Source organism: Ictidomys tridecemlineatus, chromosome 9 (genome assembly GCF_052094955.1).
Source record: "Ictidomys tridecemlineatus isolate mIctTri1 chromosome 9, mIctTri1.hap1, whole genome shotgun sequence".
Taxonomy (NCBI): domain Eukaryota; kingdom Metazoa; phylum Chordata; class Mammalia; order Rodentia; family Sciuridae; genus Ictidomys; species Ictidomys tridecemlineatus.
Window position 1 is genome coordinate 68,142,845 of NC_135485.1, and position 10,370 is coordinate 68,153,214.

General features: G+C 38.2%; 1 long non-coding RNA gene across 1 annotated transcript; it reads right to left on the minus strand.

Moving 5' to 3' along the window:
- Positions 1-5,949: 5,949 nt before the first annotated feature.
- On the minus strand, positions 5,950-10,031 carry LOC144366769 (uncharacterized). The gene is made up of 3 exons (XR_013425914.1): positions 9,554-10,031; positions 8,211-8,450; positions 5,950-7,781 (listed from the first exon to the last, which is right to left on the minus strand). It is a non-coding gene; the product is annotated as an uncharacterized LOC144366769 (long non-coding RNA).
- Positions 10,032-10,370: the final 339 nt, after the last annotated feature.

Sequence of the window (10,370 nt, forward strand, 5' to 3'; positions counted from 1 at the left end):
AGCACTTCTGCTGGTGGGTTGAGTTTGTATAAACATAGGCCTCTGCAGCCAAGAAAGCCCATTTTAGTGTTAGCAGCTAATCACAGCAGGGGACGCCTGCCCTTGTCAACTCCGAGGGTCACAGCTGACAAAGCCAAATTCATCTCCAATACTATCAAGTGGCTTGTTGCAGGTTTTAATGGTTGACTGTGCCCTCCAGTGTTGCAACAGACTCCAGCAGCTCACTGCTGATTTCTTCTTCCTGGATTCTTGTATTTCAAATTCAAAGAATGAAATTCACAGATAAGGAAGAATGGGTGTAAGAGAGTAGGATTTATTAAAGTGTGAAGAAAAGAAACAACTCTCATAGGGTGAGAGGGGATGTGATAGGGGTTGCTACTTGAATGTGCTAAGTCTAGGGGTTTATTTAGCACTTGTTCAATGCTACTGGTCCAAATTTATGATAATCTGGCTTGGGAAAGTATCAATGCTATTGTTTAGCCCTGCACTGTCCATTTGAGTCTGCCCCCACTTCCGTTTTCTCACTGCTCATTGACCTGCAACTGGGTCACCAGGTGACAGATCAGCATGTTCTTACTTGTTTTGGCTCTGGCTCATCTTGCCTCAGGCCTATGGTGGCATGCTGGGTTCAGGCAAGGCTCTGACCAGTGCTCACCTCCTGTGCTCTAACAAGCCCAGACCAATGTTCCACCACTCCACCACTGATTTTAGGAGGGGGATTAGTGGTCTGTGTCTGTGGCTCTGCAGCCCAGCTAGGGAGTCAAGTCACAAAGTTTTTGTGTGAACATGTAATTTCAGTTTTCTTACCTATATTCCTAGATGTTAAAGGGCAGGTCATATGATACCTCTATGTTTAATTCTGAGGAATTGATAAACTGTATACACAATGAGTGTACTATTTTGTATTCTCATCAGCCAATGTATGATGGTTTCAATTTTTCCATATCCTCACCAATGCTTGTTATTTTCTGTTTTAAAAATCGTATTATGTTCATCTTAGAGAGTATGAAGTGGTATATCATTGTGTGTGTGTGTGTGTGTGTGTGTGTGTGTGTGTGTGTGTGTATGTGTGTGTTGGTACCAGGAATTGAATTCAGGGGTGCTTAACCACGGAGCCACATCCCCAGTCTATTTTGTATTTATCTAGAGACAAGTCTCACTGAATTGCTTAGAGCCTTGATTTTGCTGAGGCTGGCTTTGAATCCTCCTGTCTCAGACTCCTGAGCCACTAGAATTACAGGTGTGCACCACTATGCCTGGCTCATTGTTGTTTTGATTTACATCTTCCTAATGACAAATGATGTTGAACATCTTTTCATGTGCTTATTGGTTATTTGTATATTTTTTGAGAAGTGTTGATTCAAGTCCTTTGCCAACTTAAAAAAAAATGGACTGTCTTTTAGTTGTTGAGTTTTCAGAGTTCTTTATATTCTCTGGATACTATACCTACTATACCCTTATTGGATATTTATTTAGTGAATAGTTCCTTTCATTTTGTAAGCTAAATTCTTTTTACTTTGTTTATGATTTTTGTTTTAGTCAGCTTTTTTTTTTTTTTTTTTTTTGCTGCTGGGACTAAAGGATCTTTTTTTTTTTTTTTTTTTTTTTTTAAAGAGTGATAGAGGGGGAGAGAGAGAGAGAATTGTTTTAATATTTATTTTTTAGTTCTCAGCGGACACAACATCCTTGTTTGTATGTGGTGCTGAGGATCGAACCCGGGCTGCACGCATGCCAGACGAGCGCGCTACGGCTTGAGCCACATCAGCAGCCCCCTAAAGGCTCTGACCAGAATAACTTTTCTCCTACAGAGGAGAAAAAGTTTACTTGAGTGCTCATGATTTCAGAGGTCTTAATCCAGAGAAGGCCGGCTGCATTCCTTGGGGCTCCGGGTGAGATAGAACATCATGGCCGAGTTTGTGGAGGAGGGAAGCAGTTCAACTCATGGTGGTCAAGAAGCAGAGAGAGAAACTATGGCTCCATAGATACAAAGCCATGCCCCCAATAGCCATGCCCCCAATAGCCATGCCCCCAATTAATGACTTCCTCCAGCCACACCCCACCTGCCTCTAGTTACCACTCAGTTAATCTCATCGGGGATCAACCCACTGACTGGGTTAAGATTCTCACAATCCAATCATTTCTCCTCTGAAACTTCTTGTATTGTCTCACATGTGGCCTTTTGGGGGGTACTTCATATCCAAACTATAATAATGTCTTTGGTGCACAAAAGTTTTTAATTTTGCTGAAGTCTAATTTATCTATGTTTTTCTTTTGATGCTCTGCATTTGGTATCACAGTGGCCTAAAAAGGAAGTTCCATCTGCTTTAACCTTTACAAGAAAAGAAATTTTGAAGTAACCAATCTTTTTGTTTAGTTTCTGTTTTCCTTGGGTGGGGTGTGGTGGTGCACGTACACACTTACATCCTGAGGATTGAATCCAGGGACTCGCACATAAAAAAGTACACATCTTATCATTTGCTATATCCCTATGCCCCTGTTTTTCATCAACAAAGCCAAATTCTTCTGCTCAGCTCATCATAGTACTTGTTATGTTTTATAGAATAGGTGTTGCCCGATCCGATTCTATAATCACAAATAAAAGCCAATTAAGATCTTTAAATTTGTTGTAATTTTGTATTATAATACTGTCTTCATAGATTAGACAGCGAACGTAGAATCTGAAGAAAACATTAATGACAAACAGCCTCTCATCCAACTAACCAATGGAAAAAAGCAGAGGTGATCAATAGGTAAATATCCAATAAATGTTTGAGGTGCTGGTCAGTTTCTTCAGGACTTTTCTACTCCCCTTCTAATCTCTCTGCACTCTAAATAACATCAATCCAAGCAGGTAGACTGACCCAGCTTTTGCTATTCTTAATGTCAATGCTACTCTTAGTGTCAGTGTTGACCAGGTAGTCAATAAGACACACACAGTAGAGGTGTTTACTTTGGACCTCTATTTTGCATCTAAGAAATGATGAGAAAGCCTTTGTTGAAACATAGGCTTGGATGTAAGTTTTCTAAATCACATGCATGTGCTTAAATGATAACTTCCTAGAAAATTGATATAATTTTTTTCTTTGTTGTGGTGCTAGAGATTGAACTTAGGGGCATTGTATCTCTGAGCTATATCTGCATCTCTTTTTTTTTTTAAGTTGGAAATCAGCCATGGTCACATTTTTTTTTTTTTTTGAGAGAGAGAGAGAGAGAGAGAGAGAGAGAGAGAGAATTTTAATATCTATTTTTTAGTTTTCGGTGGACACATCTTTCTTTGTATGTGGTGCTGAGGATCGAACCCAGGCTGCACGCATGCCAGGCGAGCGCACTACCGCTTGAGCCACACCTCAGCCCTCTGCATCTCTTTTTATTTTTAATTTTGAGACAGGTTCTCACTAAGTTTCCCAGAGAGGCCTCAAACTTGTGATCCTTCTGCCTCGGCCTGCTGAGTACCTGGGATTATAGGCATGCAAAGTGCTGTGTTTGGCAAGATTTATTAGCATATGATATCACTTCAATAAAATATTAAGGCCTCTGATGAAGAATTTTATTTTGCTTAAGTGGTAATGTACTGAGAGCTCTAATAATGAGGTTATCAAATAAATATCAGTATAAATTCTCACATATCACTAATTGGCAACCACAGTTTCAGTGTTGTCTATCTCAAAGTGTTTAAAAGATATATATTTTTGCTAAAGCAATCTGATTAATAATACTAAGTTATTGTTATTAAATATCTTAACAAGATATATAATGCATTATTAAATAGTATGTTTATTAGCATACACCACTTGGGAAAAATAAGTTTAGAAAATTTAGGCAGAGAATTGCCATTTAACTATTTGAATGAGTCAGACTGAATGACAGAAAGCGAATATCAAAGGATGACTTCTTGAATTCAGAAAGCCAGTATTGGAAACATAGAAACAAAAAACCAACTAGGCAGAAAGTAAACATTATGTCCTATGATGCAACAAAAATATGTTATTATTGAATCTGTTGTTTTTTCTAATTGGAGACAAAACTACTACTATTTATAGATTCAAATCAAGTAGTTATAAATGTTATTCATTTGAATTAGACATTATGGGGAAAATATCATTCCAGTGTATTTTTCTTTCATATTTTTGCATAAATTCTAAAATTTGTAATAGACTAAATAAAGCAACAATGACAACATATAAGCTATAAAAGAAAATAGAGAAATAATTTATCTAGTTTAATAAACTATGCTTTATCAAAAGGTTAATTCATTAAAGTACCTGTAGTAAATTATAGTGAACATTTCTGTTCCTAGGAAGCCTCCACTAAGAGACAGTGGAAGAGTGGAGGCAGCTCACTGTAGTTTATGATATTTTATATCAGCATCCACATAAAGAAATATGTTTTATGCTTCATGAAAACCAATGCTTATCTGCAACTACAAAGGCCCTGAAGCAGTTTGTGCCTGGCACTGGGTAAAATGCATGATTCACCTAAAATCAGAATCCTGCTCTTAACAGCCATTAGCCATAAGACAAAGAACTAATTATTTATTTCTAGGCTTTAAAAAAATTTTAAACTCGTGACCTTTTTGATTAAGAATAAATTTGTTTAAACATTAGGCTTTCCTTTAACATTATTGGAAATAAACCAACAAAAATTAATTACAATTAATGTTTAAGTATGTCTAGGGCTATTAATAATAATAATTAAGCATATTAGCACTATAAGCTTATGTTTAAAATTATACAAAAGAGATCCTGGTAAACCCTCCTTAGGGGAACTCTGGTTTGCCCTCTATTCCATGTTTACCTTCATTTGAGAATCACTTGGACAACCTCACTGAATCTCAGAAGTTTCCTCTTTTGTGGTCTGAGCAACTTAACTAATGTATACAACCATCTCCTTTCTGGAGAAATATTTGAAAGAAGCATATCCTTTCTGGGAAGTATGTTGAAAACTCATCTTATTTTGTGATCATCTAATCATACCTCAACAGTAAGTATGATTACAAAATAAAGAAAATCATGCCTTTCCTTTAGTCTTTGACTTTTTCATAAGTCTTTTGTAGTATAAATTATTGGAATTATACATAAAGTGTATTTCTTTTAAAAATATATTTTTAGTTGTAGATAGACATAATACCTTTATTTTATTTATTTATGTGTGGTGCCAAGACTCAAACCTAGTGCCTCACACAAGGTGGGCAAGTGCTCTACCACTGAGCTACAATCCCAGCCCTTAAATGTCTGTCTGTCTGTCTTCCTTCCTTCCTTCCTTCCTTCCTTCCTTCCTTCCTTTTCTTTTTTTTTGTACTGGGGATTGAACTTGAGGGCCCTCTACCACTGAGCCACATCCTCAGCCCTATTTTGTATTTTATTTACAGACAGTGTCTCACTGAGTTGCTTAGGACCTTGCAAAGTTGCTGAGGCTGGCTTTGAACTCCTCCTGCCTCAGCCTCCCAAGCCACTGGGACTACAGGCATGCGCCACAGCATCTGGCAAACGTATTTCTTAATAAAGGGTCAGTGAATAACATCTAAATGGTATTTTGGACTGTAACTAAAATTTTATTCTCTAATTCTTTAAAAATGCAGTACATTTTTTTTATTGACCTCAAATATTTAATGTAACCCAGTGCCCTGGGTTAAAGTTGATGAGACTATATTAACTGAATCAATCAAAGGGCACCAATTAGCCACAAAGGTTACTAACTTTGAAGAATTCAGCTATAGTTGTGGAGTTTTTCAGAAAACTATGATCTATAAATTTATAAGTAAGAAAACACCTTATAAGGAAATTATCTAAGGTTATACTCCAAGAAAAAATATTTTCCTGAATGAGATCATGTCATTAAATAAGAATTGACCAGATATATAGAGATGAAGATTTTAATTTTTTCTTCCTCAAAGGTAAGGCTGGAATTTAGATATGGATGTCTTTTCTAAGAAATGCACTATATAGAATGTTCAAAGTATACAATTTGTTTTATTTATTTTTTTGCAGTGCGAAGGATTGAACCCAGAGCTTGGAGAATTCCAGGGAAGTACTATATCACTGAGCTACACCTCTGGCCCCAAAAACCCAAATTTTAATCCAGGATTTGAAGGAGATTGGTTTTCACTCTGTACCAGAACTTAATACTGTTTCCACATTATGTATTTACAATTTTCTGGTTTTTAGTGAGTCAAGCTCAGAGAGAAAGAGGTTCAAAACCTTCCCTATAATCTCCACCTTTGTTTTTTGTCTTTGTTTTCCTTTTCAAGTCTTCAATGGGTATACAGATCACTTAATTTACATGAAGATATTCCTCTGGTAGAGGAGGCAGTACATAAAAAGGCTCCTAGGGTTAATTCTCCCTAGTTTGTGACCCTAGGAATTAGAGTGATTTTGCTTAATCCAGTTCCTTTTTCCTACTGTTGACTTTATCTCCACTTATCTGAAATAATCCAACACTCTTCTCTCTTTACTACCTTTGTTGTCTGTAGCCTTCCAAGTCCCACAGGGGTTTTTGTCCCCTTAATTTTCCTGACACTTTAGAGAGCTGCCTGATCCCTTTGTCTTCTGACCTCTACTGTGTGAATTATGAGTCTGTTTACTATTCGATATCTACTTACCAGCAATAACCTTTGAGAGTTCACAGTTTTTCATACACAGTGAAGCTCTACTGCTGTTTTGCAATGGTAATGACAGTCACAGGTTAGAGACCAGCATGCAGGCTGACATTTCACTCAGTTTTCTTTAACACCCATTCCTGGGGCTATCTTCATGACCTTGACACCCCAACCCCTAAACCCTAATCTGAATTTGAAGTCTCCCCCTCTCTCACGATCAGCCCTAACTCTTCAAGTCACACACGAGTGAGTGAGCCTATCAGAGCCACTGCTTGACCATCATCATCCATTAATGGACTCTACCACTTCCTATACCAATCGACTGACTGTTCTTCCCTTCTCTTCTTAGCTTAGATCCTATGGCTCTTCATTATAATCATTCTAATATTTGCTCCTTCCACTGGACTTATGGCAAAGATCCAACTGTACTTGAACTCCAGCATTTTCTACATTGTGCTGTAGGAAGAAGCCAAGCATTCATGCTGTAAACAAACCACCTCAACCCTGGTGACTGAATTCACATGGTCAAATTTCTTATTAGTGTTCAATATTCCCTGGGAGAAAATTTCCCATGATATCTGGTTTTCTACTTTCTGAAAGAAGATTGTCCTCTTTTGTGGAACTGCCTGGACTCTCTTTCATCCTCACTCTCAGCTGATGGCCTCATGTCCACCGACAAAAGCAGAAGCAATCATGAGGGATGTCCTCGTCTTCTAACCACAAGATCCCTCAAACTTCTGGTACCTAATCCCAGGCTCTTGTGTCCTTGATTGTTCCTATGAAGGACACGTTTCTGCTCCTCCCTCAGGTCAACTCTCCCACTGGGCTCTGGATTCCAAGCCTTCCTATCCCCTAGCCTTTGACAATTAATGTCTCTTCTTTGTGATGGAGTTGATGTTTTCAACAGCAAGTAACTGTCTTCCCTGGAAGACAAGTCCTCCTGTAGAGCCCAAGGGATTGGGTCTGTGACATTTACTGAACCATAAACTATCTGTAGATGAAGAGACACATTTTTCTCTAACCCCTTAAATCCAGTTTTGGGGCAGAGGCTGTGAATTAAACCAATAAAGATTATTAAGGGGGCTGGAGACGTGACTCAAGCGGTAGTGTGCTCTCCTGACATGCTTGCGGCCCGGGTTCGATCCTCAGCACCACATACAAACAAAGATGTTGTGTCTGCCGAAAACTAAAAAAAAAAAAAAAAAAAAAAAGATTATTAAGGGAAAAAAAAGGCAGATTTTTACTCATACATTTATGGGATTGCACAGAAAAATGTGACTCAAAGAGGGAGTTATTTATCATTTTTATAAGGAAAAGGGAGGAAGAGTTGGGCATTTATGGAAAAACAAATGATTTTTAGGAAAGATAAATGCTCCCTTAGGAAAATGAATGGATGATATGATAGTTTTGTAACAATCTGTTTAAATGTTGCTGTGGTGTGAATATGTTCCCTCAAAATTCATGTGTTAGAAACTTAATCCCCAAATTCATGTTGATGACATTTGAAGATCAAGACTAATGGAGGTAATTAGGTTAGAAGAGGTCATGAAGTTGGGGGCCCCAGATGGGATCAGTGGCTATTCAAGCAAAGAAAGAGAAGCCTGAGATAACTCACTTCCTGTCTTGCCACATGATGTCTTCTGCCTTGGAATGAAGCATCAAGAAGGCTCTCAGCAGATGCCAGCACCACATGCTTGGACTTCTCAGCCTCTACAACTGTACTATAAGCAATTTCTTCTCTTTAGAAATACTCACTCTGTGGGTATTCTGTTGTAGCAGCAGAAAATGGACTAACCACAGTTGTGTTGACCTCTCTCCAGTGGTAAGAATCAATCTTCCTTGGTTGTACAGCTCCCTGGGAGAGGATTATTTCACTTGAGTTCATTTGAGAGAGTCTCTTTTTAGGCAGATAATAGAAAAAAATCCTATTCTTAAATGCCTTCTGCTCAAAAATAATTTTTCTGCCTCAATATCTACTTGGAACCCTTTGTAGTACCTCACCACATCATTCTTGTTGGCGCATACTCTTATCCTCTATCTTTTTTTGGGGGGGAGTGGATATTGAACTCAGGGACACTGGACCACTGAGCCACATCCCCAGCCCTATTTTGTATTTTATTTAGCGATAGGGTCTCACTGAGTTGCTTTTGCTGAGGTTGGCTTTAAACTCTTGATCCTCCTGCCTCAGCCTCCTGGGAGCTGCTAGGATTACTGGCATGCACCTCCACGCCTGGTTTATCTCCCTATCCTAAACATGAACTTTGCCTTACTTACACTCTTCTTTACCTACCACTCTTAGTTTATTCCAGGCTTCTCATTATATATAAAATAAAACACAAACTTCTTGCCCTCTTTCAGAGAGTTCTACATAATGTGGTCTTTTCTTCTTTGCATTTAATCTCATCAGCACATCTGTGCTGGAAGTTCAAGAATCTTAGGTTCTCTACCAAATATTCCAATTCCAGCTCTGAATCCTGATCTTTTCCTATTAGGGGTCAAACTTTGTCCTCAGATACCTAGAGAGCTGTGTATTCAGTCTTCTTTGAATTTCTCCTAGCCCTACAATTAAATCCTTTAGTTCATTTACTATATGGTTTGCATGATGTAAGGTTTTCTTTAAATAGTGCAATGGAATATTTCCAAATTTAATATCATACTTCAAGAAGATAATTGATCTGATTCTGTAATTTTCATTTTTAAGACATCTAAAGTCATTTAAAGTCAATCACCTCTATTTCTCAGCAGAATGATTTCTCCCATGCTGTTCAAAAGCCAATGCCACCAGCAGAAGCCAATGCTTTACTTAACACCTGTACTTCATCATCACAAGTGAGGTCTTACTTGTTTTATCACTGCTGCATACCAGTAGTTATCACCACTCAACCAGTTGCAGTGAGATCCAGAATCCTATCCTGAATGTCTCATACTTCCCACACCAACAGTTTTAGCCTAGGTTACCTCAGGAAAACAGAGCAGGGAGCTGATGAAGTGATCCCAGAGAAGTGAGTAGGAGAACTATAAAGTGTAAAAAAGGGAAAAAATAAAAGTCAGTACAAGGATTGTGGTATGGATATAGTCACTGCAGTGAGCAATTGAGACTCATGATTCTGAAGAACCATTTAGTATTCAGAATTTTTCATCTGAAGGATGGAAGAGAAACACCTATATCTACAAGCTTTTGGTCTCCATTGTTCAATTGGTGGCCCCGTAGAGTGTTAACTCCTTCGAACCTCTGGGTAGTACAAGTAGCCTTTGGAACCAGGTTGAGTCTTTGTTGATGTATCTTGGCATCTGAAAGGCACCAGAGCAAAAGGAGAGAGATGTGTTGTTGAGTGGAGGTGCTATGAGTTTACTCCTTGAAAAAACTGGTTGTGGCAGCAATGACTGGGGTAAAATATGGACAAGAGAATGTGGGGTGGAGCACAGTGGATGTCTGATGCAGTATACAAGGAGGAAAGATTTGTAAAATGAAGTTCCAAAAGATGCCAGGCTATGCTGGATCTTGTCAGTTACGGTAAAATATTTGAATGTTATTCTAAACTTACCAGGAAACCATTGAAAAGGTTTTAAACAATGGAATACTATAATTGGATTAGTATTTTTTTAAAAAATGCTCTATTAGCCATGTGGAAAATGCAGCAAAGAGGAAGTACAGAGGCGAATAAGGAAGCTATTTCAGGAGCCCAAGAAAAAGATTCTGGTAGACAGGCATAGGATGATGGTAGTAGAAGGAATATGGAGAGATCATTCTAGTTTAAACCAGATAGGCTTTACT